The sequence below is a fragment of the Dermacentor andersoni genome, chromosome 4, assembly GCF_023375885.2.
Source record: "Dermacentor andersoni chromosome 4, qqDerAnde1_hic_scaffold, whole genome shotgun sequence".
NCBI lineage: Eukaryota > Metazoa > Arthropoda > Arachnida > Ixodida > Ixodidae > Dermacentor > Dermacentor andersoni.
In genome coordinates, this window is record NC_092817.1 from 11,497,371 (window position 1) to 11,520,919 (window position 23,549).

The window sequence follows — 23,549 nt, forward strand, 5'->3', positions numbered from 1 at the left end:
CGTCTTCACATTCTAATAAAATATGCTCCGTCGTTTCCCTAGCTTTACCGCAGCAAGCACATGCTTCTTCTTCCTTCTTATATCTCGCTTTATAGGTGCGTGTTCTAAGGCATCCCGATCTCGCTTCGCAAAGTAATGAGCTTCCCTTTGAGTTATCATAAATAGTTTCTTTCCTGATTTCGTTTTTTCCTCTTAAGTAGTTACTCATGACAGGTTTCTTTTCCATTGCCGCCACCCATGAGATTAATTCAGCCTCTCTGACTTTCCGCTTGACCTTCCTTGTTGCTGTGTTGCCCACCCCACAGGCCGCATACTTGCTGGTAAGCTTCCTAGTTCTTTTCCTCCACTGTGAATCAATGTTTTGCCTGTACAGATACCTGAACACTCTCCCGGCCCATTAACTTTCTTCCATATTCCTCAGTCGTTCTTCATACTCAATTTTACTGCGAGCTTCCCTCACTTCAAAACTAGTCCAGCCCATATCCCCCTGCAGAGCTTCATTTGAGTCTTCCCGTGAGCGCCCAATGCGAGGCGACCCACTGACCTTTGGTTCCCGTCGAGTCCTGATTGTACCCCTGATTTAAAGCAAACAACCTGTTGTACAGCGCCACCTGTGGTCGCATACTTTAGTTCACGACGCCACCGCTACGCTTATTTCCGTAGCACTGTGGAAGGTACAGTTTCCCTTCTCTAAGTTTGTATAGGTGTTCTGTGGTACAGGCGCGTTCTCTTCGGCGGCGCCAGCGCCGGCGTGGAAAGGGGGCTGCTGTCCGCCATTCCCGCCGCCGGCGCAGGAAGGGAGGGCGGCAGGAGAAGTGGGGGGTTGTCCTTTTTCGAGTAGGGTGCCTCGATCCGCGCTACTCCGGCGGGAGGCGGCGCTGACATCGAGGCACCCTATTTTCGAGCGCCCCGCCACGACATCTACACCTTCGTATGCGCCGAAATTCTCGGGAGACAGCACGTGCATGTCAAGGAGCCTTAATAGAGGGCATGTGGCGATGAAAACGTCTCGCGACTTGGTGGCGCGATAGCAGGCGCCCTTTGAATTGGCGCCTTTGCATCGGCGCTGAAAGTTTGGCCACCTATACGACCACCGAACGCGAAAAGAGGCGGACGAGAAAGAGAAAGCTATTCGCTTTAAAACTCCTCATACGACTCTGTAGATGGGTCTCGTCCACCTTCATTCACGGTGAACCCACACGGGTGCGACGAACCCACGAAGCGCCAAGATTAGCTTTTTCTCTGGCTGAGAGCTTGCCGATGCATTGCTCTCTTTAACATGGCGGATACCTGCGGCGGTGATCGGCCAAGAGTTTTTCGTTCCGGCATCCGTGCGATGAGTTGAATCAGACACCGTAAAATTTCTCGACAATTGCCGCCGCTAAATTTGTTTCGTTGTAGATGAATTTTAATTATAAAGGTAAGATGGGAAAAGATTGAATTCACTCAAATAGACCGTTAGCCATCACATCGGTAATATACAGGTTAGCAATGAAGGTGAATAAATTAAAACTGCTAGCATGGGCAGAGTATAATGAAATATCGGGAAAATTTCAGAATGGCTTCAGAATCGGTAGACGTCTGGTTCATGAAGTATTCTTTTTTTGCTGAGTGTATTGAAATAGCCAGAGAAGAAAGGAGACCGTTACATGTTGCTTTCTGTAGACATTAGCGGAGCCTATGGCAACGTAGACCGCAATATTCTCTGGGGTTATTCTGGAAGGGGAAAGCTTAGGCAACGACCGCACAGAGCTTTTGAGGGAGATTTACCTAAAAAATATCGTTGGCGTTAAATCGGAATGGATGAGGCGCGAGGAGAAAGTTGATATCACCAAGGGAATGAGGCAGGGGTGTCCTTTATCCCCACTGCTTTTGAGGATGTGCACGGTAAGGATGGAAAGGACGCTAGAAGAAATCAATATCGGGTTTCATTCCTCATGCAAACAAGCGGTCACAATAGTAGAGCAACAGCTTGCAGCTTTTTTTTTTTATGCAGACGACATTGTGTTGCTTGCTAACAAGCAAAGTGATATGGAATGTCTGGGTAGTATGTATATACAGGAGTGTGAGAATCTAGGTATTCAATGAAAGCAGTGAACAGATAGTGTCAATACTGGGCCAGGAAATACCTCGGGTAAAATAATAAGATACCTTGGTGTAGGCAAAAATGAAGGCAATGGCTGGAAATACGGGAAAAACCAATAATAGCAAAGGGTAAGGAAAATGCGACCTCAATTAAATACAGGGCGCTATGGGGATACAAGGTGTACGAGGTGCTCTGCGATATGTGGAAAGGTGTAACAGTTCCAGGACTTACACTTGAAAATGCGGTTGTTTCCTTGAAATCAGGGGTACAATCAGGACTCGATGGCAACCAAAGGTCATTGGGACGCTTCGCGTTAGGCGCGCACGGCAAGGCTACAAATGAAGCTGTGCAGGGTGATATGGGCTGGATAAGCCTTAAGTGAGGGAGGCTCAGAGTAAAATTGATTTTGAAAAACGACTAACGAATATGAAGACAATGGAGCAAAACAACTAGGCAGCTTACCAGAAAGTATGCGACCCGTATGGTAAGCGACGTGGCAACAAAGAACGTCAAACGCAAAGTGAGAGAAGCCGAGACAGTCTCATGGGTGGCTGCAATGGGAAAGAAACCTGCTATGAGTAATTACCTAACTATCTGGCAATTTATGATAACTCAAAAGGAAGCTCCTTACATTTCGAAGCGAGATCAGGCTGCCTTGGAAATAGTGTTATAAAGCGAGGTACACCAATGAAGAAGAAACATGTGCTTGCTGCGGTAAAGCTAGGGAGACTATGGAACATGTTTTGCTAGAATGTGATGATACCTGCCCAGCTGTTGGTTTAGGCTTCTCTGGGCTCCTTGAAGCGACTTAGCGTGGAAGCTTGGGCTCGCTGGTGATTCATTGGAAAAAGGACACAGCGCAAAAAAGACAAGGACAGGAGAGAGCGACACGCACACAGCGCTTCGTGCGTGCGCTCTCTAGTGTCCTTGTTTTTCTGGCGCTTTGTCCTTTTTCATCTTGAAGCCCGTAGGCTTAGGGATAGCATGGAGAAAGTAAACATGTCTATAATAGAGATTAGTAAGAGGCGATTGGAGCTTTGGTGGTAGAAAAGTAGGAAGACCACAAGGAATGGAGGTGTACAAAAACAGTTTTCCCAGTAGTGGTGCAGGAACTTTGATGCTGGGAAGTTTTGTGTGCGTGTGCGTGTGTGTGTGTGTGTGTGTGTGTGTGTGTGTGTGTGTGTGTGTGTGTTTCAAAAAGATGGGTAGGTCATTAGGCAAATTAGGGAAAAGAACTTGGTGGTGCAACCCACCACCCCGTTTCAAAGGAGACGCTCATAGCATCCATCCATCCACCCATCCATGCATCCATGCGTCCATCAGTTGCAGAGTGCGGTTATCAAATGACGAGGAATTTAAGAGCGTGATTTGATGGGGGGCGCAATGAACACAACAGTGACAGTCTCTTTCTTTTGCTGGTGTGGCCAGTAAGTGTATGTTAGTAATTACAAACGAACGCGTACGAATGAGCAGACGTACATACACGCCAATGTACACAGTGTTGTTTGCGTAGGTTGCGCGGTTCCCGTGATAACAGGGTTTCATGGGCGGCTTTCATCATTGCTTTTGTCCCCGATTCAAGATGCCTGGCTGCAAGAGGGTAGGAAAGAAAAGGCGTACGCCCATCCCGCATTATCTTCGCTTTCTGTGAGCCGGCCATCGTCATACAACAAAGGTGCTTTAGAGCTGCAGTGCCTCCGAAGAGCATAATGGCGAGGACGAGTGGAGGAAGGCAATGGGAGCAGAATCAAAACTCACAGTCCATTATGCGGCTGCAGCAAACAATCTGCGGGTGCGTGCACAAACTCTTGAGGAATCGTCGACGCAGGGCCCGTGATCATCACAGCACTCCGAGCCCGCCCCGTGTTGACCGAGAAAATGGAGTTGCCGAACAGCTGCATGGCCGAGAATGAGATTAAGAAAACTTTCTCATACACCGGACTGTGCCGCAGAGTAGACTCGTGAAATGTCTGTTTTTCGTTTACGCTCCTGAAATATTTTTTCTTTCTTTTTTTCTGGCTGTCTTTCATTTCTTTTTCTTTCTTTTTTCTTTTCGAGTGGACGTTCGCTTTCATAAGCTCAATCTTCACTCCTTGCTGCGAATGGTTCTGTGAGTCGTTCGTCCTCTCCCGTCCTATTGCTTCCTTTGTGGCCTCCAGGAAACCTACATCCCCCTTTCCTGTTCACCTTGTCATTCCCCTTTCCGTCATCCGGCTTACCTCATACGCTCCTTGTTCTTGGCAGCGAATGCGCGCTTGTCAGTACCTACTATAGATGCTCTTTTGCCGGACGCAGATCGTAGAAGCTCTTGTTTTTCGTTAACCTCTGTCGTGTCACGAAGGATCAGTTTGTCCGTACTGTCGAGCTCGGCGCCACGTAATTTGAGACGTTCGCAATGTTTGCTAGTGTAAGCACGATCTCAAAGGCCCGTATGCGGCGCTTAGGCTGCGTCAGAAAAGAAAGTATCTGCGGGTTTTGTGTTGTGGTGAAAAAAAGAAGGCGTTCTTATGGTTCTGTATTTGTTTATATTCTTTCTTCTTGGGGGGGGGGGGGGGGTGGAGGTGAAAATTGAGGCGCATGTATAGGACAAGTGGCCGTTTAGCGCAGTGTAGATTCTTAGCAGCTGGCTTCCTATGCTAAATTTTGTGAAAAGGTTCCTTTCCACTTATCTGTAACGAGAATCCATATTCGCAAAACTTCTGTTAGGTGTACGAATCTTTTCATGTGGCAGGCGCAAACGAACGTAGGGCATTTGGGAAAAGTAGGAGCGTGCGTAGTGGGAGAAGCAGACGGGGACAACGTGTTACAGGGTATTTGCGACAATTTGGAAAGGCGGCATTGCGGAACATGCTATACACCTAAAATAATGTCGTGTCATTGTCTCGTATGTAATACTCGGGTAAGCAAAGCGTACACATTTGTGCAAATAACATTGAAATTGCTAAAATAATATTTAGTGCAAATTTAAGTAGATTGCAGCCTGTCTGATACTCTACAAAGTGACAGCATCGGATGGTTGGACACCAAGATTAGCAATTTTTGTCATTTATTTCACGTATGACTCCAGAGTTATTGCATAATACACCCTCATAAGGAAACATCAAAAAAAAATTGGCGCAGTTGCTCGCCCTGTTAAGCATTCGCTTGGGATGCAAAGTTTGATCTTGGGATACTCAGGGTGATCTTTGGATACGATTGGGATCTTCGAAAATTCACGAACGTTGTTTAAGCTTGAAATGCGTAGCAGCTGTTATTCTGACTGCGATGTGAGTAACGTGTCATACATCGAGTCATACCTAACCACAGCAGGAATGAGGTGTGCCCCACACAAGTCGGAGTACCTTCAAGTCCGGCCTAAGCAAACTAAGGAACATCGAGCCCCGCCAATACATCTCGAGATTGCCGGGCAACCTATAAAGCGCGTCCCGACCGCACGCATACTAGGTATGCACATCCAGGAGAACAACGGCATAAAGCTAGCCTCAGAGAAATTAAATCACGTTATAAGAAGCACCGCATCACTCATCGCCAGAGTAGCGCGCAGCAAAGATGGTTTCACAGAGGACGAAACCTTAAGACTGGTACAAGCCCTCGTCATCAGCCGTGTCACGTACGCACTACCATATCAAGTCAAGCGCAAAAGCGAGACAGAACGCATGGACACTCTTATAAGAACCGCGTACAAAACGGCCTTACAGCTACCGTCAAGCACAAGCACAAAGAAATTACTAGCGCTAGGCGTATACAACACCTTTGAGGAGCTAGCAAGTGCCACGCTCATAGCGCAGAGGGAGCGCCTCAACAAGACTCAACAGGGAAGACACCTTCTTCAACGGCTAGGGTACCCGCTGACACCTCAGTACTGCAAAGAAGAAACACAACTCTTGCCTAACCACATCAGAGAGAACATTGTAGTAGACCCTATCCCCAAGAACATGCACCCCACCCACAATCAGGAGAGAAGAGCAGCGCGTGCCCGCATGTTGCACAAACGTTGTTTCAGAGACCCATATACGTACTACACGTACGCTAGCCCGTATCCCTCGTCGCCACGTTGCGGGCTCAAATACGCAATCGCCGTTGTCAATCAGGGGAACCTGGTAGCCTCAGCCTCCATCCGCGCCACATGCAGCGCAGCAGCAGAAGCAGCAGCAATCGCTCTCGCACTTCGCGACGCTGAGAGCAAGGGAAGGTCCGCCCGTGTCCTTACTGACTCACAAGCGGCTTGTCGTTTATACCTGAATGGAACACTCCCTATACAAGCCATTCGAATCCTGGGTCGCACACTACAATGGACCCATGGTATCGTCTGGTGCCCCGGGCACGAAGGCCTGTGGGGCAACGAAGAGGCGGACTGCGCAGCTCGAGGTCTCACTAGCCGAGCGGCAGACCACACCGTTCTTCAGCCCCCGACAGACCGACGAGCGACCCACGAGTTATAACGACAGGTCAACAAATACTACAGGACCAACGGCTCGGAAGAACGCAATACGCTCCCCCACACAAAGCTCTCAATAAACTCCAGGCAAGGGACTGGCGCCGCCTGCAAACTAACACATACCCACACTTGTCTCGTCTACACGCAATCTACCCAGACCCGAACATGTCCCTGGTGTAGCAACCACACAGCGACACTCGCGCACATAACACATGAATGCACCGACCGTCCGGGCGACGCAATTTCGCCACGAGTCACAACACACACACTCACTACGTGGTCTTGGGAGGCGAGACTCTCCGAACTGGACCTGGGAAGCCAACTGGCGACCCTCGACCAGGCCCGGCGAGCCGCGATCGCCAGTGGAGCCCTGTCAGAGGGAACCACCCAGGAATAAACCGCGCAACGGTTTCTGCAATAATAAAGTTTCTCCTCCTCCTCCTCTGACTGCGATGTCACAACCGTGCCGTGATGAGGAGCGGGAGCGTGCGTCTACAAGCAGAGGAAGAATGTAGAAACCAGAGGATTACACTGCATGCACGCCCTGTACGAATAAGAGTTAGATGTGCTAATCTAGAAGTTCATCAGGCAAAAGTACGTGTTACCTTTGGCATGCGAGAGCGTTCGCCTGTGTTCCGTATTTCTTACCGATGACAACAATATGCTGTCTAGAACAATAGCCGCAAAATGCTAAAGCAAGCATATCTAGAAACAATGTGCGGCGTGCAAAATGGCAGATTTGAAATTATTATTAAGCACAACGCAGTGTAAATATAGCAGACTTCGACTATCGCAACACGTCACTCACGATGGCGGGTGTCATGTGCAATTTAAGAATTATTATAAAAGAATATTTAAATAAATGCATTGATTAAACCTTCAATGAAGAATTTTTGGTGGTATAATGTTACCAGAGCACTGAACCCGACTAGTACACAAAATATACGCATTTGCGGGATATCCCGTGCCTAGCTCCAGTTGCGATAATACGTGCTGGAAATATGCAGAAAAATAGCAAAGTTATCCTATTATCCTTCATACTAATTTTCTGCAACACGAAATATGGGAAATGAAATGTCATTGTATTTAGCGGTGGTTTTTTGGGTTCTTATTTCGTGCAACTTGTGCTAGACAAGGGATTTCTAGAAAATGCGTGGTACGGGCGCGCTTTGTGTATTCGCTAACTTCAAGCTTGCAATTATAACGTGCCCCCTATTCAGAAAGGTAATTGCAAATGTTCGTTAAAATCCACTTACTAGTTATTTTCACATCTATCCTGACGCCGCCGAAAAGATATCTTTGTATTTGCTCCGTTGGAATTATTACTCGCTTTAAAGCCTTCCCTAAAACACGCCGTACAGGAGGCCCAGCACAATGCACTCCGGCTGAGCATTAAGGGGAATAAAGTTCTCAGTGCAATCTCTATTTCATTTAGTAACTATACATTTGTATGACATCCTAAAGACAGCCTTGGCCTATTACATTTCTATAACATCACTGCGTGAAAGTCTACCAAATATGCATACGCAGGCACGAACCATTAGAAGAAAAGTATTGATTGCAGCGCGTTACGAGGCCCGTGTTCCGAACCGTTCCTGGGCGTAGGGGTTTTTGAAATCTCGCCTAATGCTGTTCTTTCTTTGGCTGATCTGAGAGATGAAACTTGTGCTAAGGCTAACTGTGGTAGCTGGAAAACGAGCCTTTTGAGCCCGCAGAGAAGTATTGCCCCGCGTCTCTTGCCGCAAGCGAACCACACGCGCCCGTCGCCAGTCGTGTTCTCGGTTTCTCGCTAGCCGGCAGCGTTGCTGGCAAGCGGTAGTTGGCATGCCGAGAGGAAAGAGACAGATAGAAAAAAAGAAACCGCGACACGCCTTGATCAGCGATGCGAGCGAGCGCACATCTCGACGCAATCTGCGGCACTCGAAAGCTCGTCTATTTGAATTTAATTTGAGCCTGTCCCGGCGGCTCACGCGGCGGGGCCCAACGCTGTCGGTCGAGCGCTCTCCGGGCCCTGCGCCTCCGATGCGAGGCGGTTGCTGCCGCAGGTCGCTGCTGTGGTCCGACACGGTGCCCCGGCGCGCGACACCGCGGCGGTGCAGCAGCGAGCCGAACAAAGGCCCGCTCGACAGGCACCACTAAATGGGATCCCGGGCAGGGATTTTCTCTGTGCGCTCGCAGCCGCGGCGACGTGATTCTGTTGAGTCCGAGGCTTAGAAGGACACGGCTCGCCTCTCCCCGGGCCCGTCCACCGAGCTGCTTGCTCTCTGGGCTAGGATTTAAAGGCGCGAGGCGAATTAGGTGCTTGTTCAACCCCGCGGTGCTATAAAGAAGGGCAAAGCCCCTTTAGGGAGTTAACTTAAAAAATACCTCGCTCTTCCGCTTCGGGAACTCTCTGGCTTTGTTTCTTTGACTGCCTTTCATATTTCTTTTTTCACGCAGCAGCGATTGTTGATGCAGTTTAGGGATGAAAAAGCGTTCCACGCGGATTTGAGGTCTCAGCGGGCCGTGTATACAGCTCTAGGTGGTTCCTTCCTTTGCTTGTCATGCCCGTCGCAACGGCGAGAGAGTGCACGTCGAGGCACATATTGCATGCCGCCTATTTACCTCGGTCGAAGGGCTTCGTGGCGCTCTCGGCTGCACGCGGGCGCTCCTCACTGGATCAACGTTTATGCGTCCATGCAGGAAAAGCGCTGGCATTTGAGGGAGGCGAAAAGCACTGGCTCACAATTCCAATGGCCCCGTTCCTTTGTTTCCAAGTCCGCACTTCGCATTAAAGAGTAAAGCTCATGAAGCTCGATTACTGCCAACCATTGCCCGGTTCTCTGCTCGGTGGAGCTGCACCGGAGGTGACAGAGAATAAACAAGTTAGCTTTTCGGACCGATCAAAGAAAACATGCGCTAATCCAGAACACAACATTGGGTCGGGAGATTTTCTGTAGCGAAAGAACAAGAATATGGAGCAGGGTTCAGGCGACCGTCGTCGCAACGCTTAGGCAAGCAGAAGCGCAACGCGCGCTTTGTGAAGAAAAGGATTCGGCATTTGCAAGCAGCTAGGTGGTAGCACTTCTGAAAATAACGAGGACTACTTGACTCTGCACTTTCAGCCAAGGGGGTTAAACAGCGCTATTGTCAAGTGTGCATTCATTAAACTCAACCTCCACTGCTGGCCTCGAGGCGTTCGACAAACAGCTCTCGGCGTCCAATGGCATGTATGGGTTCTCTGCGCCTGTGTTGAACCGATGCGCTAGTATTCAAGCAAGGCAATACCTCAATTTCGACACATGTTTCATGAAAGCGCGGGTAATCCCATTTCCCGCCCGACTCCTTGTGTGCTCGGAGTGGGCTCAGATTCTTCGTCTTCTCATATATGGGTGTGAAATCCACGCGAACGCAATTTCGTGCTGAATTATTCGCTGCTGGCGGCGCTTCAGTTTCGCACGCTAACCCCCGTCTATATGATTGCATACGCATGCACGATTTATCGAGGTGCTATCTGCCGGCCGGTAACGCGAGACAGATATGCATCTTGCGATGCATAACGAACATTGCACTGAGAGTGGATAACCGGATCGCGGCTCCACGCCGGAGCCCTTGTCAACTGAGCTGTGCATATTGTGGCGGAATTTCTTGATGCGGCTGCGTACAATGTAAACCAGAAGATTGTTACAGAAAGATCTGCTTATAATCGGCTGTTCCTTAGCGTGAAAAATACTTTTTTTAGTCGCCTACTGTATGCGGCGCAAATCGAACTCAATCAGCTGGATTACTCCAAGACGGCGACATTAATCGCGAGAAATGAAAGCCCTTATTTGGCCAATTAATAGATATTCACTCAACAACACGTCGAGCACGGCTCCTATAGGCGCCCGTTCCTGGGTTGAGCGTCGCCGTCTCTCGCCGTCACCGCGCGAACGCGTTTGCGCCACCGCTCGCACCTCTGTCGACGATGATGAATGTCGCTTCATCATCGTCTTCCCCAGCTGGCTCCGATGCCGCTCATCATGCCAGCGTTCCCATACTGCCCCTCCCTCTGCGAAGGCGCTGATGGCACTGGCCCACTGCCAGTCGGTGCGGTGATTTCGCTCTGAAATACTTTGCCTCAATATATCGCGAAATGAAAACACGCACGCAGCTGCGCTCAAATTGTGCATTATAGAGAGTATCGTAATCGACGGACATATTAACAAATTCCTTTAGCGCACATATTGCAACTTACGAATTGAAGCTATCGAAGGTCTTCTGAAGCTAGTGAATTCACAGGGCTCATTTACTTGAAAAGAGTTTTCAAACTATCACCAGCTCTAGATAAGCACCGTCAAACTTGCAGTAAATATCCGCTGTTGTTCCACTTATCTTTTTAACAAAAAGTGTTTTTTATGCATTGAAGCCTAAGAATAACTGGAACATCAATGCATTTCTCGAAACTGGTGTCACGCACATAAATCGTTCCAAGTAAATATGACTTGTTAACTTCCGGGCTGCAATTCGTTAATTGCAACAATAAGAGGCGTAAGGTAATTAGTTTAATGTTTATTACAGACTTTTGAGAAGTAGTCACATATGCATTTCAGTTTCTCGTGCAAATAATGTCCGCCTCTTAGAGCTGTTCCAGTTAATGAGCAAAATTCTTCTATATGCCACAGGCGATATTTAAAAAAAACATCTATTAAGTATAAAAAAAAACTTGTTTTAAGCACAGAGACGTATCATATGTCGTTAAGGTATTGCGCTGATCACATAAGTTACGAATTCGCGAAAGGCAATTAACTTAGATGTTGATCACGTGGGCGTCAATTTGTTTGGACACTGGACAAAGCATAGACCCAGAAGATACACTGGCACAAAAGTTGCGCACAAATGTGAGCGGGCCCGCGAAGGAAATTGGTCAAAGACACCCTTTCCCATACGTGCCTCCGTAAAACCAAGAAGTGGTGCTACCATACCTTACGGTACCCCGCAGAAGGTGCGACAGGATTGCTATCCCAGGAAGCATGCGTTTGTTCGCACCGTAGGCCACAGAATGAGCAAAACCAATGAGCCACAAATGAGCACAGACACTACATCGCTCCGACTTAGTGTTGAGTTGAAACTATTAATAGAAGGCTGAGGCTAACAGGTTGGAAGACGACAGCGAATTGTGTAACAGCAACAAGTTTTGTTAATTAGAAATGTTTAGGCGTTTTTTCATTGTTTCATTTTTGCATGGAGAATTACAGCCTCAAAGCGCGGGAAAAAATGATCATCCGCAGCATATGTATATATATATATATGCAATAGTAGTGGTCAAGCACATCGATGGCAAACTTGACGTTGTCAGGACTCGCCGTGGTTGCTTCGTAGCTATGGTATTGGGTTGCTAAACACCAGGTCGCGGGATCGCGTTCCGGTGGCGGCGGCCGCATTTCGGTGGTGTCGAAAAGCGAAAACACCCGTGCGCTTAGAGTTAGGTGCACGTTAAAGAACCCCAGGCGGTCCAAATTATTTCGTAGTCCCCCACTAAGCGTGCATCATAATCGGATCGTGGCTTTGGCATGTAAAACCCCATAATTTCATTTAATTTTTGATGTTGTCAGGGACGGACACTAGACTTCTACTTGCTAACACCCAATAGAGCGCCATGACGAGTATGAAAATTCAGGCTATTGCGCGCATACACAAACACAGCCTGTTCAGACATTGGACAGAAGTTCGCCGCACAACATTAATGTTACTGCCTTCCACAGCAGCGCACGCTCAACACAATTATGCAGTAAAACATCTCAATGCGCTTTGAGATTACAAACCAGAGCGCGCCACAGAGATAACCACGCAACATTTTCTGCTCACTTGTGGCCTCTGGCCAACCAGCCGCAACAGCGCGTTCCAACGACAAGACAGCTACCACCGTATCGTACCAATTTCTTCTAAAGTTGTCGTGTGCGACGGCTGTTTAGGTCCTGTAAATCGACTTAAGGCCCAACCACTGGCACGCGTCGGGAAGCTTCGGCACGCGCCAAAGCGTCAAAAGCTTCCAAAGCGTCAACCGGGAACAGGGCGAAGCGGGACGACGCGCAGCAATTTTGTCGACTACCGATGCTAGAAGTGCTTCGACGCGTGGCGACGTTCGCTGGCGTGCACCAATCAGAGGCTGCAACGCGTCGCCGGATTCAACGAATCGGAGGCTGCGAGGCCTCCGGCTGCTATGCCTATGATAGTCGCTGGTGCGAAGGCGCCGACACCAACGATCGTCCGAGTTCTTTGGACGCACCACGCACGCGACAGTGTTCCCGAAAGACAGTGTTGTGGTAGTAGGCTGACAACGATACGACCGACGACCGTGGGTTGTGGCAGTGCGACATGGATCCGAACCAACTTCGAACGACGCCGACTAATCCAACCTGCCCACTGGGTTCCTTCTGTCTCAGTGCGATCGTCTGTTAAAACAGCCAACCGAATCACGATTGCCGCAACGTCTGTGCTTGGTGTATGTGTATTTTGTTGGGCTCGAAACGGATGGAAACATGCTTCCGAACTCCCCCTCCCCCCCCCCCCCCCCAAAAAAAAAAAGTCTGGATAATCAGCACTCGCCTACCACCGATGTTTACGTTACGCGTAGGCCTAGCGCGTCCATCGAGTTCGTGACTGGCGATTGAACGAGCCCAGCTGACAAACACTGTCGAAGGAAATGAATTTTCATTTCCGTTTGACGCTGCAGTGATTTAAAATGTGGAACTCCTTACTTCGTGTGGTGTGTCATGTTGTGAACGAAACGTGTGTAACTTCGGGTAATCAACCGCGGCGTGTTTCGTGTGGTCTCAGATGACTCAAGTTTAACGGGCGAGCTCTGTGCTGTTTCCAGTGGCAAAGATAGCTTTCGAAAGCGAAAGACACTAGTAGCCGAACAATGGGAAGTACGTATACATCATCAGCCATGCCGTCCGTTTCAGCTGACAGTGCGCCCTTCTATTCGGCATGTGACTCCACTTCAGTACAAGTTCACTGTAATCCTTCACTGACTTCTTTCAAGGGCATGCGTCTTTTGCACTAGTTGGGGATAAATCACTCGTGCAACACTCAAGAACACTGACGCACTGAAGGATACGTGACAGAGCGCAGTCATGTTTGAGTCAGTGCGTCCTTATACCTGAGCACTGCAAAAATGAATGATATGCTTGCAACGTGTACACCCTATGCAGGGCATAGCAGGACCTGCATCATGCAAGACCTATGCATGTCGCAGCGTATACCAGGATTGCTTCGATGCCTGCTTCAGAAGCAGCAAGTACTGAGTCAATGAAACTGTAATTGATTTTTATCTCACTTATTCTTTATAGAAAGTGCAGATGGTGCGAGTGCATTGTGGGGAAGGTGAAAAGGTGTCATCAGTGCTTTGTGGAGTCAGTCGGTACCCTTAAACTGCCCAAATCTCTTCAGCTTTGTTATGATTGGGGGTTCAAGCCCATCGCTCGTGATCCGTTGTCAAGATTGGAGTCCGGCATGAATTCGAAGGTAGCTGGCCCATGCCGTCGTCCAACTTATCCACGCTGAGGACGTTGATGAAGGGAAGTACTGCTTCTCATCGAGAACGAGGAATATGCGTTTATTTACAGTATTTACATGCAGTTCATCAGTCTAGCATGACTGCTAGAGAAAGTACGTCAGTCTAACACGACTGCTTGATAGAGTGTCTCAGTCTAACATGACTGCTTCAGAAAGTGTATCGAGCATCCGCACAACAGCCGTTTATAAACACTCGGCCCTCCCCTATTCCAAGGTGGCGGAAACGTTCGTCCAGTCATCGTAAACACGCCGCCTCTCCGCGGGACGGTTTACTCACATACAAGCACACACACACACACACACACAGGTTCTCGGTCCGAAACCGACATCACACGAATTTCGTAGAACTCGGAGCGGTCCTTCGCAGTGCGCCCGGGTAGTCATCGTCCTGCGCCTTGGTCGGCGCGTGGGAAGGGGCCTCAGACGATGTTCCCGCGGCAACTCCCCCACCCATAGCAGATCAGGTCCGCGTTGGTGGGCTCGTAACAATAGTTGGCCCGCCGAACTCATTCAGTCACAATGGCGATTTAGTGACGCCGTGGCTAGAGGTCTGCGGCGGCGCTCCAGGAAAAGATGACGCCCGCGGTCGCAACTGGTTGGCAAAACTTGCACTGCAGCTGGCCGTTCTTAACAGCTTCTACTAAAATTTTTCTTGCTGCGATACTATAAACTGTTGTCAGGAAAAAGATCAACTCAAAACCAAGTGCCTAATCCATCTTGTCAAAATGTGTTTGATTAACAAATTAACACTTCCACTGCAACATTATGACGATGCACAGCATATGTGCTTGAAATACATTCCATAAAGGTGAGCGACTGGGCCTACAATAACAAACTTTGTAGCAGCACTGCAAGAAGTGCTGCCATGCTTATCAGCCACAACAAAACTGCTGAGTGTCCAACCTATCTCCTCGGAGGCACGTCTACAAAGACTGTTCGGGTCCTTCCCATTCTGGGTGTAACACTCAGCTCTTCTCACAACTTTCCTGCATATGTCACCAGCACACTATCTAAGGATCGGCCAATTCTTGGGCTTGTGTCTCGTGTCTCCTTTCCCTAATGACCTGAGGTTTTCTGAGCACTTTACACTTCTATCATTTTGCCACGGCTTGAGTACTGCTCATGGTACCCTGTACCAAACTCGCGTCGCTGACAAACTTCAGCTTGTTCAGCGCCGGACAACACGCACCCTCTACACATGTCTTTTTGGTTGTCGCAAGCTCATGTCAGCCTACGAGGATTGCCTCAAAGCCCTCAAGTGGCACACCCTGCAATAGCAGTGCAACATTGCACAAATCTGTCTATTGTGCAGGTTGCTTGACGGCTCTCTGGACAGCACTCGTCTTTCTTCTTCAGTTCGTCTGAACAAGAGAGCACAGCCCCATCACGCCTGTATGGCTCGACACCACAACTCCATGATTATACTTGGCATACAGAGCTTTCTCCGCAATCCCCCGGCCATTTCGACTCCCCTTCCTTGCGACCGTACTGAATTGGCACCCCTGCGTGTTATGCACCCGTCGACTGTGATGATGATGATGATAGCAACTTTATTGTACCGCCGGATAAGGAGGCCCCTACTCCCCGTCCCCGGCACACAGGCCTTGGGGACGGAGGCCGGAACCTCCGCGATTAGAAGCAAGCAAAGAGGTCTTGACTCTTCGCGGCTTCTTCCGCCAGGCGGATGGCGTGTTGCTGTGGAGTAGGGTCCTCGCTCCGCAGCAGGGCTTCCCAGGCCTCTCTACAATTTATGTTTGCTTTAGCCCCTGGTGAGCTAGCGCATTCCCAGATTATGTGATCGAGGGTCCCACTCGCCCCACAGTGTTTGCACTCATCGTTTTCTCCATCATGCATAACATGGTATGCCCAGACCGTGTGCGTGTGTTTGCGTGTATGGGCGCGCGCATATGGAGGGGAAGCGGTGTCTTCTGCACCCTGCAATTCCTGCTCTAAATGGCTGGCTATTAGATGCTCTGGGCTACAGGCCTTTGTTTTAGTCGAGAGTGCCATGTTACCACTAAATATTATTATTATTATTATTATTATTATTATTATTATTATTATTATTATTATTGTTGTTGTTGTTGTTGTTGTTGTTGGAAATATCACCACGACCACATTGATTGTGTTGAAGCCAGCGTGACACATAATTCAATATATTTCTGGAGTTTCGTGCGCTCTCAGTCTTGTAAAAAGAGCGCCAAAGATGTATGTCTTCTTGATGAAAATGGTGATGTTGTCTCGAACACTGTTGAGACCTTTGCAGAACATTTCTGTTCGTTATATTGACACGTGTACATGTTTATCTTGATCGGATGACCACGTTTCACCGCCTAACAAATGTTATCGCGCAGCGCAGGACGCGCCTGCATGTACAGGAAGTTTCTGGAATGTTATCGATGGTTCCATTCGCAGTCTGTCACGGAACCTTGTGTAATCTGATTGCATGCATGCGCGACGCGAGTAGTGTAGAACTTTGTGGTAGACACGCGGGTCCCAGCGATTACTCTGGAACATTCGACGACTGATGTATAAAAGCCGACGCACTTGTCCCGCTGAGCAGAATTCCGATGATCGCCGACTGTGTTCACCGCTATCGCCGTTCTTTGTGTGTATCCTGTATTGAGGGCACAGGTTCCCCCAATAAAACGCTAGTTTCGTCATTCCCAGTTTTGCTGCCTTCTTCACCGTCACCACTTCGTGACAATATGGTGTGAAATATGCTGCAAGTAACCTTCCTTCTCAGTCTGGCACGGTGTGTACGCTATCAATCAATGAATACCTTGTTTTAAAGTGTATGAAGTGCCTCAAATGTTCCATTTCTCGTGGTGCTGGTGGTATTTCTTCCGCATTGCTTAACCCTTTGAGACGCTGTCTACACAATTGTGCACAGCAGGATATTGCATCAATAGCAAAAGCATTGATGAAAGTAATGATATCTAAAATGTGTTTCATACATCTTGAAACACTTATTATTGTAACTGTGCTGCAATTTTGAATAACGTGCACAATGTTTTAGTAAAATGAGTGGGAAGGTAGACGGCTGGGTGTTCTTATTCTGTGTCAGTATATCGTATGTAGCGGGTTAAATTCTTTCATTGTTTTTCACAATGTCATGCACCAGGGATAATTTTCAAATGGCTGGATAAGTGCTTTTCAAGCTTTTCATAACACGAAATAGTATATGTTTGCATATTTTATGCACCTGTAGTGAGTTTTCGCATGGAGTCGAAATTATGTGAACTTGACAAAACTCACTAAACTATTGAAAATTCTTAATCTTAATCTGAGCTACCGAAAAGACGAGTTGGTACAACAGCTTTGGATATGATATGTCATCGTCGTGCAAGTGTTTGCAAAGCGATCTTGTAGACAGACGACGCGCGAGCGTGAGCGCTGATGTCGATATTTTGTGCCCTATTGTTACTTCAAAGATAAAAAGAAACTGTTGCGGCAGGCCTACATTCATTAATCAAACGTGTTTTTTTTTATATCTAAAAGACCATACAGATCATTAACGTATTGTTTCTAGCTTAGTTTACAGCAGGTGGTTTTAAGCCGGTCTTGGACGGCTGAAGACAAAATAGTCTAGCAACAGTGTGCCGCAGCCGAGCGTCAGCCCGCGTCAGAGCTTGTGTCCACTGGTTGCGTGGCCTCTTCCTCCAACCAACGCGAAGCAAAGCGTTCGCTTGTCGGCGCGTGCCGAAGCGTGCCGACGCTTGCCGATTGTTGGGCGTTTAAGCTTACTATTGGCGGAAGTACTAAAGACCGCACCTGTGCTACCCCTACCTATACGCATTTTTTCGACTACAGCGCTCGTCTTTGCAGCGGCTGGCATTGCAAGCTTGCTGACCTTACGAACATTTTCAGTTTTCTGAATACTTTTTTCCTAAAATCTTTCTCACGCCCAGATTAATTCCTAAATTCGCTTAGTGAATTGTGCCCCAGAAGTATTAACCATGCTCTAGTACTCTTACAGGTAGATGCGTCTTAACATACAACGTATTTCAAATTGTTACGTTGCGTAAGAACCGCCAATGAACGACTGACTTGTATTTGGCTGCAATCATATACATCTGTGCAGTGAAGTGCATATACCAAGTAGATTTAGCAAAAGCAGATAGGCGAAGCGTGCCTCCTGACGACGACTACTCCCAGTTTATCGATAGGACAATGGTGGACAGGCAAACAACGACACAACAGTTGAAATGATCAGATATACTATATACACTAGCTGCAAATGCATTGAAGGATACCGTTACAGTAAACAGTGCACGAAGGCGCACGGTACTCAGTATGTAGAGAACACTTACTTCTGAACGCATTTTAGTGGCCGATTGTCACACTATAGGAGTTCAGAAATGTCCCCAGTCGTGGGGCTGCGTCAGGTTGACTAGGTGCGTTTACGCGGGCCAGTCGCAGTAGTCATGGTGTAGGCCGTGACTTTCGTGGCGATGCTCTCCCAGAGTTGTGTACAGGAAGAGGAAACGAATTATGCGATTGTGTGTTTACACGTGCCGAAACCACGATGTGATTACGAGGCACGCCGTAGGGGGAGACCCCGGAATAATTTTTGCCACCTAGGTATCTTTTTTGAACGAGCACCTCAATATAAGTGGACCGAGCCTTCTTGCTTTTCACCCCATCGAAATGCGGCCACCGCGACTGGGATCGAAGCCGCGAACTCGAGCTCAGCAGCGCAATGCCACAGAGCCACCGCGGCGGTCTGTTCGGGAATGGGCGCCGAAACGAGGTTGGGACTGACGCGCGGTGCGCGGAGATTGCTGCAAGGCTTTGTAAGGTGCATCTGTAAAGTGAAATCGTGGACATGGTTTATGTGAAATCTCTGTAAAACTAGAAGTTTCAGTGAGAGGTGATGACGCCGAGAGCGGGCTTCATTGGTCGAACTTGTTAGATTGATCTCCCTAGATGAATCCCCCCTTTGGTCTTGAGGACGACGGGAAAAAAAGACAGATGGCTTGGAGCAGGAAATAATTACCTTCTGCTCGAAACAGCTAGAAATGATCCAGTTTGAACGTGTGCATCGCTAGAGGAAGTTCGCCGTCAGCAAGCATAGACTCGTACTGTCAAGACAAGCGTTTTATCGCGATAGCAATTACTTGGACACTCCAGGCGAATTTTCACCGCCGCCAACGTTGCCGGCGTTGCCGTGGTGTTCTGCAGAAAGGCCAAATTCGATAAGATCTCCTTGCACCCCGCATGCCATGTGATGTGGGTGCGAGGGGAAGCTCGTGAGGGTGAGGCGAGGAGAATGGTGCCTTGATGCTCGCCGTCTTCTCGCGGGCGCCAGGAACGCGAGGGGGAGGACCGGAGAGGCGAGCGGGCGTCTCCTCCTCCTAGCGCAGCAGCAGCCTTGCCCCGCCGCGCCTTGTTTTGCAGGTAACCTCCGGCGAGGGCAAAGGCTGGGGATCTGCATGCCCTCGCGCGCGCCTAAATCTGGAGGTTGCGTAATCTCAAGTTTCAGAGACGCGCTGGAAGGAGACGGAGCAAAAGTGTTCGGTGCCCTCAGCTTGCGTTTTTTATCACGCCAGCGATGTGACAGCGTGTTCTCTCCATCATCGAGCGAGATCGTTTCATGTTTGTTATTGCACGCGTTGCACCATGATTCCTAATATAATTAGTAAGGGAATATTTATCACAATTGTACTGCCGATAAAATTGCGAACTTTGCTTCGTGCAGTTTGATAATGCTTTGCTATCGCAAATAATGCTTCGTCTTTCAGGTAAACAGCGACTTTAATAAACACGACAGCGAATTCTTCCATCGACGCACAAGCTTAAACGCTCGAATTATTCTATGCGAGAGTATTTTTCTTTAGTAGCCAGGCTAACAAGGAAAAAAAAACTCGTGTTTGCCAAAAAGCAGGATAAGAAAGTAAACTAGTCGCTGGTAAACTCACTATTGATAAGAAAACATACCTCTCTAGCAGCGCAGCTGGCAGCTATGTTGCGCTATATGCAACATAGCTGGACATGAGCAAATGCACCCAGGCGCTGCCTAGGCCATCCGGCACTAGTCCACGGTTGTCACTTAAGTAGTAGTAAGTAAGTAAGACACGTGACTAAGTAAGTAAGAGACAAAGCTTGCAATATCATTACTAATATGGATGAGATCGTTTAAGTGGCTGAGGAGTTCTATAGAGATTTATACAGTACCAGTGGCACCCACGACGATAATGGCAGAGAGAATAGTCCAGAAGAATTTGAAATCTCACAGGTAACGCCGGAAGAAGTAAAGAAAGCCTTGGGAGCTATGCAAAGGGGGAAGGCAGCTGGGGAGGATCAGGTAACAGCAGATTTGTTGAAGGATGGTGGGCGAATTGTTCTAGAAAAACTGGCCACCCTGTATACGCAATGCCTCATGACTTCGAGCGTACCGGAATCTTGGACAAACTCTAACATAATCCTAATCCATAAGAAAGGGGACGCCAAACACTTGAAAAATTATAGACCGATCAGCTTACAAAGCATTTACTAAGGTAATTGCAAATACGATCAGGAACACCTTAGACTTCGGTCAACCAGAGGACCAGGCAGGATTCCGTAAAGGCTACTCAACAATAGACCATATTCACACTATCAATCAGGTGATACAGAAATGTGAGGAATATAACCAAACCTTATATATAGCTTTCATTGATTACGAGAAAGCGTTTGATTCAGTCGAAACCTCAGCGGTCATGGAGGCATTGCGGAATCAGTGTGTAGACGAGGCGTATGGAACAATACTGAAAGATATCTATAGCGGCCCCACAGCCACCGTAGTCCTCCATAAAGAAAGCAACAAAATCCCAATAAAGAAACGCGTCAGTCAGGGAGATACGATCTCTCCAATGCTATTCACAGCGTGTTTACAGGAGGTATTCAGAGACCTGGATTGGGAAGAATTGGGGATAAGAGTTAATGGAGAATGCCTTAGTAACTTGAGATTCGCTGATGATATTGCCTTGCTTAGTAACTCAGGGGACCAACTGCAATGCATGCTCACTGACCAGGAGAGGCAAAGCCGAAGGGTGGGCCTAAAAATTAATCTGCAGAAAAATAAAGTAATGGTTAACTGTCTTGGAAGAGAACAGCAATTTACGATAGGTTGCGAGGCACTGGAAGTGGTCAGAAAATACATCTACTTAGGACAGGTAGTGACTGCGGATCCAGATCATGAGAGTGAAATAATCAGAAGAATAAGAATGGGCTGGGGTGCGTTTGGCAAGCAATCTCAGATCATGAACAGCAGGTCGCCATTATCTCTCAAGAGAAAAATATATAACAGCTATGTCTTACCAGTACTCACGTACGGGGCAAAAACCTGGGGGCTTACGAAAAGGGTTCTACTTAAATTAAGGACGACGCAATGAGCTATGGAAAGAATAATTATAGGTGTAACGTTAATGGATAAGAAAAGAGCAGATTGGGTGAGGGAAGAAACGCGAGTTAATGATATTTTAGTTGAAATCAAGAAAAAGAAATGGGCATAGGCAGGACATGTAATGAGGAGGGAAGATAACCGATTGTCATTAAGGGTTACGGACTGGATTCCAAGGGAAGGAAAGCGTAGTAGGGGGCGGCAGAAAGTTATGTGGGCGGATGAGATTAAGAAGTTTGCAGGGACAACATGGCCACAATTAGTACATGGTCGGGGTAGTTGGAGAAGTATGGGAGAGGCCTTTGCTCTGCAGTGGGCGTAACCAGGCTGATGATGATGATGATCAAATAAGTAAGTACTTTATTTACAGTCAGTCAGTCGGTCGGTCGGTCGGTCGGTCGGTCGGTCAAAAAAACAAACAAAAAAAAAACTATATTAAGCTCCTAAGAAACTACGTAGTTGCGGGCCGCTCCCACGTTGGGGCCGGAAGACCATGGTCCTCCGCCCGTTCGCGGGCCCTTTGGACAGCCCTTAGTTGGTCCTGGGGATCACCGCTTTTAAGGGCCTCTTCTCAGTCCTCTTGTTTATTCAAAGATGCGTTTTGTAACGCAGAACATTGCCAGAGCATGTGTGCTAACGAGCAATACTCTTCATTGCACTCGGGGCAGAGTGGGTCGATGTCCGGAGCAAAGCGGCTAAACTTTCCTCTCGAAGGGAAAGATCCCGCTTGTAACATTCTGAATGTGTAAGATTGAGGTCTAGTTAGTTTTCGGTGTGGGAGCGGGAATTACCTGCGCCCAAGCTGATAGTGTTTGGCTATTTCATGAAAAGAGAGTAAAGGATCAGAGTTATGCTCATAATCCCGACTGCTTAGCGTATCAGGAACATTGCGGAATGTTAGACCTCGCGCTTGGTCATGAACTAGCTCATTCGGGTTGGGTTTGCTGGGATGTACATTGGTTCCCATGTGTGCCGGGAATCAAGCGATAGTGTGAAAAGCATTAGGCGGTCTTTGCTTGATTATTGCCACTGCCTCTTTCGAGATTTACAGTAACCAATTTACAAAGCTCACGGCAAGGGCAAGGGCTAAAGGCAATCAAGCTTTTAGCCCTCCGTAGTTCATGACAGTTCACATACTTCGATTTCAGCCCAGTCAGAAAAGGATTGCTATACATCAGTTTAGTGAAATGGACAACTAGCAACGTGCAAGAGTACACATAACCCATCACACATAAATGACAAAAAAATGGCCAGGCTTAGCTTGGTTAAGCCAAGAATGCGTTGCATATTTGGGAGTTGGGAGGAGCGGGAGTCAGGGGGTGGCTGCGGCCGCGCGCGACCGCGCGAGTTGTGGCCCAGCTTTTCCTCCGACTGTCGTGACGTCACGTCACGTGGTTGCGCTAAAGGTCAATGGTGGCTGCCCGGCCGCGCCCAAGGCCTGAACTGAGTGATTGCAATATGCAACGCATAAAACAGTTTACATAACAATTTCAAACAATCGTACAGAAGAGGTTGCTCACGGCAATATACGCAGCTAAACAAAATAGATTCTAGAAAATGACAAACACTAAGTGCATGAGGATGCACGAGGATGCACTGAAAGTGAATCATACATGGAAATAAATTCGTGAATGATGTCAGGATTGGTTGGGGCCTAAAAATCTACTAGTTAATGTTGACATTGTACACATGTATTATTAATAAGTTATTTGCTTGTTTTTCAAAGAAAGCACTGCTAGCTTTAAAGTTCTATCTATCTGCAAGGATATTCAAAGCATTATTTGTCTGGTACGCAGCACTTTGCTTTCAATAATTAGTTCTTACTTTAGGTGCTCGTTTATTGTATTCTCGTAAACAGCTAGTAGTGTGGTCTTTTGATGTAGCTTCATTCATATAGTTTGATTTCATTGAATTACCCGGAGCAAATTTAAAACAGTATAACAGATTCACCCTGAGCATGTAATGTTTTATGAACAGTGGAGCAGGTGGCAGATCTTGTCATTTTCCCCTGCCCTTTTCGAAACAGCGCATCTCCCCCCCCCCCCCCCCCCCCCGTTCGCATTTCTAAAAAGACATACTTTTCCCACGACCTGCCCGTTCTT